This window comes from Giraffa tippelskirchi, chromosome 3, assembly GCF_054371585.1.
Source record: "Giraffa tippelskirchi isolate mGirTip1 chromosome 3, T2T-mGirTip1v1.2.pri, whole genome shotgun sequence".
NCBI lineage: Eukaryota > Metazoa > Chordata > Mammalia > Artiodactyla > Giraffidae > Giraffa > Giraffa tippelskirchi.
In genome coordinates, this window is record NC_137277.1 from 94,220,256 (window position 1) to 94,232,998 (window position 12,743).

A 12,743-nucleotide genomic window follows, 5' to 3' on the forward strand; every position below is an offset into this window, starting at 1 on the left:
AGCATCATCTTTTAGGATTTGAAATAGCTCAACTGGGATTCCATCATCTCCACTAGCTTTGTTCATAGTGATACTTCCTAAGGCCCACATACTCACATTCCAGGATGTATAGCTCTGGGTGAGTGATGACACCATTGCGATTATCTGGGTTTGAAGATCTTTTTTGTATAGTTCTTCTGTGTATTCTTGCCACTTCTTCTTAATATTTTCTGCTTCTGTTAGTTCCATTCATCTTTGCATGAAAAGTTCCCTTGGAATCTCTAATTTTCTTGAAGAGACCTCTAGTCTTTCCCATTCTATTGTTTTCCTCTATTTCTTTACACTGATCACTAAGGAAGGCTTTCTTATCTCTCCTTGCTATTCTTTGGAACTCTGCATTCAAATGGGAATATCTTTCCTTTTCTCCTTTGCCTTTCACTTTTCTTTTTTTCACAGCTATTTGTAAGGCCTCCTCAGACAACCATTTTGCCTTTTTGCATTTCTTTTTCTTGGGGATGGTCTTGTCCACTACATCCTGTACAATGTCATGAACCTCCCTCCATAGTTCTTCAGGGACTCTGTCTACCAGATCTAATCCCTTGAATCTATTTGTCACTTCCACTGTGTGGTCATAAGGGCTATATTTCTCCTTTTATTCAGGCCCAGATTCATGTGGCATAGCATTCACCTTCCAGCTGCTAGTTTCCTGTTGTCCATTCTACATGGGCTGTCTCCTTCACCAAGTGCCAGACTGTGGGAAAGTTCATTTAAGTTTAGTCCAGGTTCCCCCTTATGCTCATGCACAACAGTGGGAAACCCTTACCACCCATGTATTTCAGATATTCCTCAAAGAACTGCTTCTCCTCTCTCTACCGTCTGAAGCTAGCCATCCACAATCATCACTTTTAGGGAAGTTTTTCAGACACAAACCCTAAAACATAAGTTAAGCTCCTTGTAGAGTGAGATGAAACCATACTCACATAGTTGAAAATAAAAAGGAGATCCCCTCTCTTTCACCATGTTGGGAAAATTAGAAGAAATGCACTGCAACTCTTTTCAAAGAAATTTGCCTCCAGTTTCAAGTTTCATTTTTTCAACTGGTCCAGCATTATTTAAAGACTGGAGGTGGGGTTCTGTTAAAATTGGCAATACTGGTGGCTCAGAAGGTAAAGAATCTGCCAGCAGTGTAGAAGACTGAGTTCAATCCCTGGGTCAGGAAGATCCTCTGGAGAAGGGAATTGCAACCCATTCCAGTATTCTTGCCTGGAGAATTCCATGTACAGGGGAGGCTGGCAGGCTACAGTTCATGGGGCCGCAAAGAGTCAGACATGACTGAGTGACTAACAGAATCACCTCCTTTGGAAGTGCTCTTTATAAATCTAGTATTTCATTTTTTTTTACTTTATTTATTTTAATTGGAGGCTAATTACTTCACAATATTGTAGTAGTTTTGCCATACACTGACATGAATCAGCCATGGGTGTACATGTGTTCCCCATCCTGAACCCCCCTCCCACCACCCTTCCCATCTCATCCCTCTGGGTCATCCCAGTGCACCAGCACTTAGCACCCTGTCTTATGCATCAAACCTGAACTGGCGATCTATTTCACATATGATAATACATATGATTCATTGCTATTCTCTCAAATCATCCCACCCTCGCCTTCTCCCGCACAGCCCAAAAGACTTCTATACATCTGTGTCTCTTTTGCTGTCTGGCATATAGGGTCATCGATACCATCTTTCTAAATTCCATATATATGCGTTAGTATACTGTATTAGTGTTTTTCTTTCTGGCTTACTTCACTCTGTATAATAGGCTTCAGTTTCATCCACCTCATTAGAACTGATTTAAATGCATTTTTTTTCACTGGCTGAGTAATATTCTGTTGTGTATATATATCACAGCTTTCTTATCCATTCGTCTGATAATGGGCATCTAGATTGCTTCCATGTCCTGGCTATCATAAACAGTGCTGCGATGAACATTGGGGTACACGAGTCTCTTTCAATTCTGGTTTCCTTGCTGTGTATGCCCAGCAGTGGGATTGCTGGGTCATATGGCAGTTCTATTTCCAGTTTTTTAAGGAATCTCCACACTGTTCTCCATAGTGGCTGTACTAGTTTGCATTCCCACCAACAGTGTAAGAGGGTTCCCTTTTCTCCACACCCTCTCCAGCAGTTATTGTTTGTAGACATTTGGATAGCAGCCATTCCGACTGGTGTGAGATGGTACCTCATTGTGGTTTTGATTTGCATTTCTCTGATAACAACGGAGAAGGCAATGGCACCCCACTCCAGTACTCTTGCCTGGAAAATCCCATGGACGGAGGAGCCTGGTAGGCTACAGTCCATGGGGTCGCTAAGAGTCGGACACTACTGAGCAACTTTACTTTCACTTTTCCCTTTCATGCACTGGAGAAGGAAATGGCAACCCACTCCAGTATTCTTGCCTGGAGAATCCCAGGGACGGGGGAGCCTGGTGGGCTGCCGTCTATGGGGTCACACAGAGTCGGACACGACTGAAGCGACTTAGCAGCAGCAGCAGCAGATAACAAGTGATGTTGAGCATATTTTCATGTGTTTGTTAGCCATCTGTATTTCTTCTTTGGAGAAATGTCTGTTTAGTTCTTTGGCCCATTTTTTGATTGAGTCGTTTATTTTTCTGGAATTGAGCTGTAGGAGTTGCTTGTATATTTTAATATACATATGGGTACCACCTATCATGGGCATCCATCAAAAGTAAGGAAAATGTTGCTTTTATCATCTTGTTGCAAGAAAAAAACAAAGTCTCATTTTCTCCCTAAGAGGATTCTATAGCCATTCTTTCAAATAAGGAAACTTTAGCTTCCGGGAAAAAAAAAAAAAGTGGTTCTGCATTGTCCTCTAAAGATACTGTGTTGTACTATGTACCACCCTTGGCCTCACTGTATAACTGAAATCAACCATTGTATCATGGTGTCTCCATAGGCCTCTGGTGTGCCTATAGGAAAAAAATATGCTTAAGTATAAATATTTTCTGAGCTCCTTTGGTCTTGCTACTCAGTAAAAGAAGAAAAATCTACTGAAATAGAAAAAGGGAGAGAAAGAAAGGCAGAGTATGGAGAGGTTGAAGATTTTTTCCTCCTCTACACTTCAGTAGGATTTTTACTGAGAATACAAAGCTGGCTACTAGAAATAAACATTAGTTGAGACATCTAAAGAACGAGAATAATAATAACAATTTCCTTTTAGGGTTGTTGTCAGAATTTAAACTGTGACTCTAAGTAGTAAGTAGTATTCATTAAATGTATTACCACCATTATCTTTATTAAAGTGTTCAACATTTTTGCCTGTGACAGATGTGGTTTTTATTGTAGTTACTGGGTTTTATTATGTTATTATCTCTGTGGATTTATGTTCATTTCCCTGTTAACTAAAGAGACTGAGCATGTTAGTGGACAAACCAATCATCTGATTTTTTTAATAGGATGACTTAATGTTTTACCATCTTTTAGACATATTTTGTGTTTCCTTATTATTCTCTTGTTTTGCTTCTCTTTTTCTTCTTTCACATCTTTTGTCAAATTAATAGATTTTCATAATCCTCTTTATTTTATCCATCTATCTGTTTGGAAGCATTACATGTTATTTCTTTTATTTTTTATTTTTCTTTAACTTTCCTTAAGAAGTTAAAAGTATTTTGTATTTTTGTTGTCCTTCCATGTACAACACAGAGTTTAACCTTTTCTATTAATCAAACACCCAACAATCCAATTCTATCCTAATATTTCAACTTTTAATTTTAACCATGAAAGGATTCAAGTGTTAGAGTTATTAACACTTTATTTTATTCTCTGTTTACTGAGGCAAACTGTGAAGTTATATGGCATAGGGCATGGGTACAGGGAAAAATGCAGAATGGAAAGAGTAACGTCATCCTTTCCAGTTAGTATCAGCTTTTTTACCTCAGTACATGGAGGGTATTACCCTCTTTGTCTTCAATCATCTATTTTTCCTGGTGATATTTTTCCTGTATTTAACTGTTGTTGCTGTTTGGGTTATCTCTCTTTTCTTCTTGGTTTTTTAAGATTTTCACTTTGTCATTGATGTTCTGAAAATTTATGATCTATTGTTTGGTATGTTTAATTGTCTTTATTAGCCTTAAATACCTTTGTATGTTTGAGATGGGATGTTTGCTTTCAGACTCATTTTGAGTAGAAAATATTTTAAGTTTGATCTGTTGTTTTTTCTGCAAGCATCTTGTACCATCTTTCCCCACACACCTCCCATTGTAGTGCTTTTACAACTGACCCCACACAACTACTTGAGTTCCTCATCCAGAACCAAGTCTTTTCATGATGCTTACATACTTCTGGTATGTGGAGATATTGAGGATGTATCAGACATGTTCAAAGAGGCAGTGCACCGTTTTCCTCATTCCTGGCCTTGAGTCTGAATCTGTGTCCTCTTAACTTCCAGAGGAGGTGAGTAGCAACCGTCCCCTTTTCCCCAGCCATGCTTTGTGAGTAAAACAGTGGAATTCCGGCCCAAGTCCCTGGCTTCAAGCAGTAAAGTCAGCGCATTTCCTATCTTATTGCCTTACACAAACACCTTTAATCTTACTCTATTCTCCAGTAGTCCAACTCCTGGGTTCAGGAGGTCTCTGGCTCAATTTACTCACCAATTTGCATTTCTGTTTCATTGTCTTCAAAGAAATATTTATCTTTTTTTAAAGATACATACATGTTCTGGTTTTATCTTTGCAAATTTTATCTGAACCATCATGTATTTGGAGCAGAGAGAGTGTCCCAGCATGTGAACATACAGAGACACCTCAACCAGATATCTTTTTGTACATGTTTTTATCTGGATCAGCATCTCCATTTTAGGGATAAAATTTAAGCACAGATCTTTAAAAAAAATATGAAGTTAATAGTTATCAGTAATAATAAGTTTGTTGCATCCTTTTATATATCATTTTAATTAATTAGGTTTAAAAGCTTTGTTTTAGAAGAGACTGTTTCTCAAATGAAGTTCAAGTACCATACCTTGTGTGTGAGAAATACTCCAGAAGTTGTAAAAAAAAAAAAAGTGCTATAAAGAAATCTTCCATATAAAAATGTATCTTCTCCAGTAATTTAAACCATAAAAGATATTCAGGTATGTTTAAATGATAACATTTTAGTATATATCTGCTCAACCCACAACTGAACAACAATTCATATATTTACTGACTGCCTATGTGCATCTACTATGAGTCTGGATAATTCAGTTTGCAAATCCCTCCATAGTTTTAAGTTCATAGTATTGAAAGGAACCCTAATCTGGTACAATTGCTTTTTTTACAGGATTGTCTAATAAACTATTTCAGAAAAACTAATTTAGTTAAAGCTTTCTTTCAAAAACATAAAAATATACTTCTACAAGTTATTTTTGTAATTTTTTCCAGGGACTTTTATGGCTAGTGGCTGTGGAGCAAGTGGAATATTCTCATAGTAGGGTAAGAGATTCCAGTTCAGTCCTAATTCTGTCCCTAATATAAGATCAGAGTTTAAGGCAAATTTTCTTGCTTTTTGTGCCTCAGTTTCACACATAGAAAAACAGAATTCTACTTGCTCTAACAAATCATCATGAGGCTGAAATGTGGTAACGTCATAAACAACTTTTTAGAAAAGTTAAATAAGAAATTCAGTAAAAAGAAGGACGGTGAATTCAAATTAGCTATCTATATAGCCTCACTTTCAAGACTATGGCTAACCTCCTGTTAGAAGTTCAGAAGACAGCAAAGGACTGCATTATGTTGGTAGTCAAATCTAATTGTATCAGCATATGTCAGATAAAATACACTTCCTTTTATATAATGCATATAATGTGGTTTTCCAGGAGGCCTTGGGCTAAGCAGTTCCTTACCCTGCTCCCTCTTAACGGCCATGCTTCTCTTTCTTTTACAACCTCTTTCTTACCTTTTGGTTAGCAGGTCAAAAGCCCAGAATAAATTCAGAAGCTAAAACATATTTCAGCAATTAGCACCCTAGAAACTCAAGCTGTTTTTTGGCAATATTCTAAAAAGATGATTTCAGCACCTTTTATCCCCAGCTTGCTTGATAATTCACATTCCCATGTCCTTAGACTTGGCAGGCTCTCCAGTGCTAGAGGCACATTCTTAGGTTGGTGAGGAAAGTGTGAGCAACTTGAAGATGCTAAATAGGGATGTCAGCTACATCTGAACTAGATAAACTGAGTTACTAGGGTTTTGTTCCTGGCCCGTTCTCTCTATTTTTAAATGTGATTGTACTCAGAGCTATTCTGAACATCTTAGTTAACTCCCCACCATCCACCTACCTTTCTTATTATTAGATACTTTCTCTAGAAATATTTTTAAAGAAGTTTAAAAAGAGATGAAACAAAATGTCTTCCAAACCGCTTCTACCTCTGGCTTCAGAGAACTGAGCATCCCTTAGCTGCTTTTGTATCATGTTTCTCAGAGGCAGGAAAAACTGAATGCCAAAAAGAGACTAGGGAATTTGGTCCCACATGGAAAGTCCTTTATATTTTAACTTGCTTTACATTCTCAGACACAGATGATAATTACTCACTCAGGAAGAATTAATGTTGAGTTCTTATCTAGTTAAAATAAGAATGACATTGTGAATGTTAACCAATAAGGATAATTACAATTGGGTTTTTTTGAGAGGGTACATAATCATTTTTCCTCTACTTCCTCAATTTACAAAAAAATGTATCCTAACTAGTCAAGTGTATTTCTTGTTTGTCTCCAAACTGGGTCTAAATAAAAAAATCAGTAGAGTGATCAAAAGCCTAGAGGGCACCTAAGAGAAATCTACATGGGTTTAATGCATCAGCTCTTTGGTCTACTCAAGTTCTCTTTCTGCTTTTCTTCTCTTTGGCTATTTGCTCTGATAGCTGGTGTTGCAAAGAGTTCTGATTTTAAAATTTTGTGACCAAAAGTTTCTAAAGAAGATAAAAAAAATAGGAGTCTTTGGACCATAAATTCATTGTTTGTACATATTTAACACAGGACTGGAAAAGGTCAGTTTTCATCCCAATCCCAAAGAAAGATAATGCCAAAGAATGCCAAACTACCACACAATTGCACTCATCTCACACGCTAGTAAAGTAATGATCAAAATTCTCCAAGCCAGGCTTCGATATGTGAATTGTGAACTTCCAGATGTTCAAGCTGGTTTTAGAAAAGGCAAAGGAACCAGAGATCAAATTGCCAACATCTGATGGATCATCAAAAAAGCAAGAGAGTTTCAGAAAAACATCTATTTCTGCTTTATTGACTATGCCAAAGCTATTGACTGTGTGGATCACAACAAACTGTGGAAAATTCGGAAAGAGATGGGAATACCAGACCACCTTACTTGCCTCCCAAGAAATCTGTATGCAGGTCAGGAAGCAACAGTTAGAACTGGACATGGAACAACAGACTGGTTCCAAATCAGGAAAGAAGTATGTCAAAGCTGTATATTGTCACCCTGCTTATTTAACTTATATGCAGAATACATCAAGAGAAATGCTGGACTGGATGAAGCATAAGCTGGAATCAAGATTGCCAGGAGAAATATCAATAACCTCAGATATGCAGGTGACACCACCCTTATGGTAGAAAGTGAAGAAGAACTAAAGATCCTCTTGATGAAAGTGAAAGAGGAGAGTGAAAAAGTTGGCTTAAAACTCAACATTCTGAAAACTAAGATCATGACATCTGGTCCCATCACCTCATGGCAAATAGATGGGGAAACAGTTGAAATAGTGACAGACTTTTTTGGGGGGGGCTCCAAAATCACTGCAGATGGTGACTGCAGCCATGAAACTAAAAGACGCTTGATCCTTGGAAGGAAAGTTATGACCAACCTAAACACCTTATTAAAAATCAGAGACATTACTTTGCCAAAAAACGTCCATCTAGTCAAAAATATGGTTTTTCCAGTAGTCATGTATGGATGTGAGAGTTGAACTCTAAAGAAAGCTGAGCACCCAAGAATTGGTGCTTTTGAGCTGTGGTGTTGGAGAAGACTCTTGAGAGTCCCTTGGACTGCAAGGAGATCCAACCAGTCCATCCTAAAGGAGATCAGTCGTGGGTGTTCATTGGAAGGACTGATGTTGAAGCTGAAACTCCAATACTTTGGCCAGCTGATTCAAAGAGCTGACTCATTTGAAAAGACCCTGAAGTTGGGAAAGACTGAAGGCAGGAGGAGAAGAGGATGACAGAGGATAAGATGGGTGGATGGCATCACTGACTCAATGGACATGAGTTTGAGTAAACTCCGGGAGTTGGTTATGGACAGGGAGGCCTGGCGTGTTGCGGTCCATGGGGTCACAAAGAATCTGACACGACTGAGTGACTGAACTGAACTGAACATAGGGTATCTGAGAAAGAATAGGGTGTTCAGTTGGTTGGAGTGTGGCAAAAACTTCAAAATCAGGAGGTTAAGATTCTAGTCCTAGCTCTGGTTGGTTCTCTGTATTACTGAAAAATGAGTATCCCAGTTGGGGACACATGTCAAAAAACACTACTAGCTTTCCTACCATATATTACAAGATATACTACTAGACATCACCACTAAATTGTCTGAATCAGAGTCTTGGAGAGTAGAGCTCAGTTGCGTGCTTTTGAAAGATTCCCGCAGGGGATTCTGAAGCGTGCCCCATCACAGACAAATACTAAGCCATCTAATTTTCAAGTCCTTCTCATTCTGGCATTCTTTGAGTCTATGACCCTATCTATGTATCAGAATTCCAGAAAATTGTTGTGAAGAAGGAACTAGAGAAAGGGAAGCAAAAATACAAGCAGAAAGAAGTGTGTAAAAAGATAAAAGAAATCAATGAAATCTAAAACAAAAGAATAGGGAAAATACATTAAACCAAAAAAAAAAAAACCTGGCCTTTTGAAAAGCTTGTTACAATTGATAAAACTTTAGCTAGCTTAATAAGGAAAAAAAAAAGAGGAAAGAGACATTATAAATATCAGAAAGGAAATTTGGAATACCAATACAGATTCTGCAGGTTTTAAAATAATAAGGAAACATTATGAATGATTCTTCATCCATAAATTCAACAGCATAGGTGACATGGATCCATTCCTCAAAATCCACAAACAACCAAAACTCACTCTAGATGCAATAGGTAACTTGAATAGCTCTATAACTATTGACTAAATTATATTCATATTTTAAAGCTTTTTCTAAAGAAGAAATCCCCATGGCCAGGTAATTTCACTGGCAAATATTTAAGGAAAAAAATAGCATCAATTCTACACAATCTTTTCCGAAAAATTACAAGTGAAAGTGAAGTCACTCAGTCGTGTCCGACTCTTTGCGACCCCATGGACTGTAGCCTACCAGGCTCCTCCGTCCATGGGATTTTCCAGGCAAGAATACTGGAGTGGGTTGCCATTTCCTTCTCCAGGAGATCTTCCCCACCCAGGGATCGAACCCAGGTCTACCACATTGTAGACAGACACTTTACCGTCTGAGCCACCAGGGAATCCCAATGGCGAGGTAATTTCACTGGCAAATATTTAAGGAAAAAATAGCATCAATTCTACACAATCTTTTCCGGAAAATCACAAGAGGGTAATAAACTTCACAACTCGGCTAGCATTATCTTGCTACTAAGATACTAGGCAAAAACAATATAAAATCAACAGTGCTTAGAACATAGATGCAAAAATCCTTAATAAAATGTCAGTCTTAAAATCCAGAAATATATGAGAGGAATAGTACATCATGACTAAGTGGGATTTTCCCCAGGATTATAAATCTAATTCAGTATTCAAAAATCAATCACTGTAATAGCCCATATTAACAACCTGAAAAAGAAAAGCCACCTGATCCTATCATTTGATGCAGGAAAAAAAAAATATGAAAAATTTAAATGTCAATTCAAAACAAAAACTCTCAGCAAAAAGAGAACTTTGTCAACTGGATAAAGAACATCTACATTCCCTCACACCCCAAAATAGGTAGTATTATAGTTAATGGTGACAAAGATTTCCACTAAAATTAGGAGCAAGACAAAGATGTCCATTATTACCACTTCAATCTAGCATCATACTGGATGTCCTAGGCAAAACCCATAGAAATGTACAACAGAGGGAGTGAACCCCAATAGTTAATAATCATGTATATTAGCTCATCAGCTGTAACAAATGTACCATACCTATGTAAAATGTTAATCAGTTCAGTTCAGTCACTCAGTAGTGTCCAATTCTTTGTGACCTCATGGACTGCAGCATGCCAGGCTTTCCTGTCCATCACCATCTCTTGGAGATTGCTCAAACTCATGTCCATTGAGTCGGTGACACCATCCAACCATCTCATCCTCTGTCGTCCCCTTCTTCTCAAGGGAGAAGATGTTAATAGTAGAGGAATAATAGAGGAAACTGTGTGTGTGTGTGTTAGGGAGAGTGTTAGGACAGTGGGAGTATATAGGAATTCTCTATATTTTCTTCTCAGCTTTTCTGTAAACCTAAAACTTTTAAAATATAAAGTCTATGAGTTAAAAGATAAAAGCTAACTGTACTTTCATTAATTAAAAAAAATAAAAGTTTAAAAAAAGGGACATGAAAAGGATACCAGCTGAGCTACCAGGGAAGCCCTTGAAAAGATAACAATTCAATTACCCCAAAATGTAAGTGACTAGAGGCCTGGTAAAAAAGACACAAGGAAAATGAAGCCTTTTGCAATGGATACCTTACCATCTTTATATTCCAGTTTCAATTAGTCAATTAATTCCTTTATCAATCTGTTTTCATGATTGACTGGAAGTAATAATTTGATTTTTGTTTTCCTTTCAAAGAAGGAAATTATTACCATGCAATCCTTGTTAACATTTCAGGTAGGCTGAAAGAGTAGTTTCTTCTACTGATGGTTGTTGCTGATGGAACCATTAAACTGTAATTCCTTCTAAGCAACCTTCTTTCTATACATTGCAAACTCCTTTCAGATGCTTCTCATGGGTTATTGAGATAGCTTGAAATGTTGTTCTACTACACTTATCATCCTCCACATTTTTACTGAAGATATTTCACTGGTATGACAACATGTCTGGATTAATATATAATAAACATCATTTTAAGCAGTGACCAGTCCTTTTATGATTTGGCATAGCTACCCTATTATGATAAATTGCCTTAAACAAGTTCAACTTGATAACTATGAACGAGGTTACATTGTTCTTCAATTATCCTTTTAATCAATCTCCCAGATAATCATTCTGCCTAAAAATATGTTTCTCAATACTAATTTCATTATCTAGGTGATTCTCATCACTAATCATTAGAGTGTGACTCTCCATATTTTTAACAACTCTTACTTTAACTTAAATGGGTGATTAGACTCAATATGCAGGATATTACCTGCACGGTGGTCTTGATAATATATTCTCCGTTATAACTATCTTCACTTCATCTTACTAATAGATGTTAAAAAAGAAAAAAGCTCTTATTAAACCCTTCCACAATAAATCATATATCTAAAGGGAGATTACTTTTCAAAAAAAAATAGATAAAAAAGGGCCTTCTTCCCTTTATGCCAAGAAAACCTTTTAAAATTTTGCTACTCTGAATATCATTGAGGCTTTTATAGTAATATTGGCAAAGCATGTAGAGATCCTATGTTGTTGAAAATGTAGATGGGGAGGGGGTGGGGGGCGCGGGGAAGACGTAAGTGTAATCATGGAGAGTAGAATACTTCTGTGACTATTCTGGTTTTATTTAGTATTCCTCACTAAACTTGTCACGTTGCAACAGACACCACCTAGTGTTGACTGGTGGAACTTCAGTGTAAATATTTATACTGCTGCTCAGTTGCTCAGTCATGTCTGAATCTTTGTGACCCATGGACTGTAGCCCACCAGGCTCCTCCATCCATGGGATTTTCCAGGCAAGAATACTGGAGTGAGTTGCCATTTCCTACTCCAGAAATATCTGTGGTGGTTGTTTCATCGCTCAGTCGTATCCAACATTTTGCGACCCCAGGACTGTATGAACCCTGCCAGGCTCCTCTGTCCATGGGATTCTTCAGGCAAGAATACTGGAGTGGGTTGCCATTTCCTTCTCCAGAAGTATCTGTGAACAGAAGTATCTGTGAGGTTCCACTAGATACATCTGGGTTAACTCTCATCTTTTACATGACAGTATGTGAAATAATTTTATACATTCCTGTCACTTATATGTCTTTCTCTCTTAAATATGTTTTCCTCACCTAGGTGCTGATCTTTAAACTATGTTTATAATTATCTGTCATAGACTATGACTTTACTTGGGTTTTAGGCAAATGTTCTCCGGACAATCCTACTTGCATTCTAGTTTGGGTTACAGAGCAATTCCAGAACCGGTTTCTAGGATAAAGCAAAATAGAAGCTGTTAATAATTCAATATCTAGTTAATAATATCCTTTGTTGAATATGATGATTTAGCTTACTGACTATAATTATTTACATTTTAAGTTCTAAATTTTATAATTTGTTATAAATTTATCAACATGGGAATATTTTCAAATTACTTTTGTTTTTTACTTTTGTTTTTTACTTTTTAAATTTTAACCTAAAGGTATAAATACAGCAAAATTCATATAATAAAATTAGATACAATAAATTTTTTATTCAGAAAATATAAGATAATTTTGAAGCTATTATTAAATCAACATATTTTGTAGCTATCCATTTTAACAGTGAAGAGAACGTTGACACACTCTGACTCATTTGAATATTAAATTTGATTTTCAGGAAACATTCTCATAGCCTCCCTTTC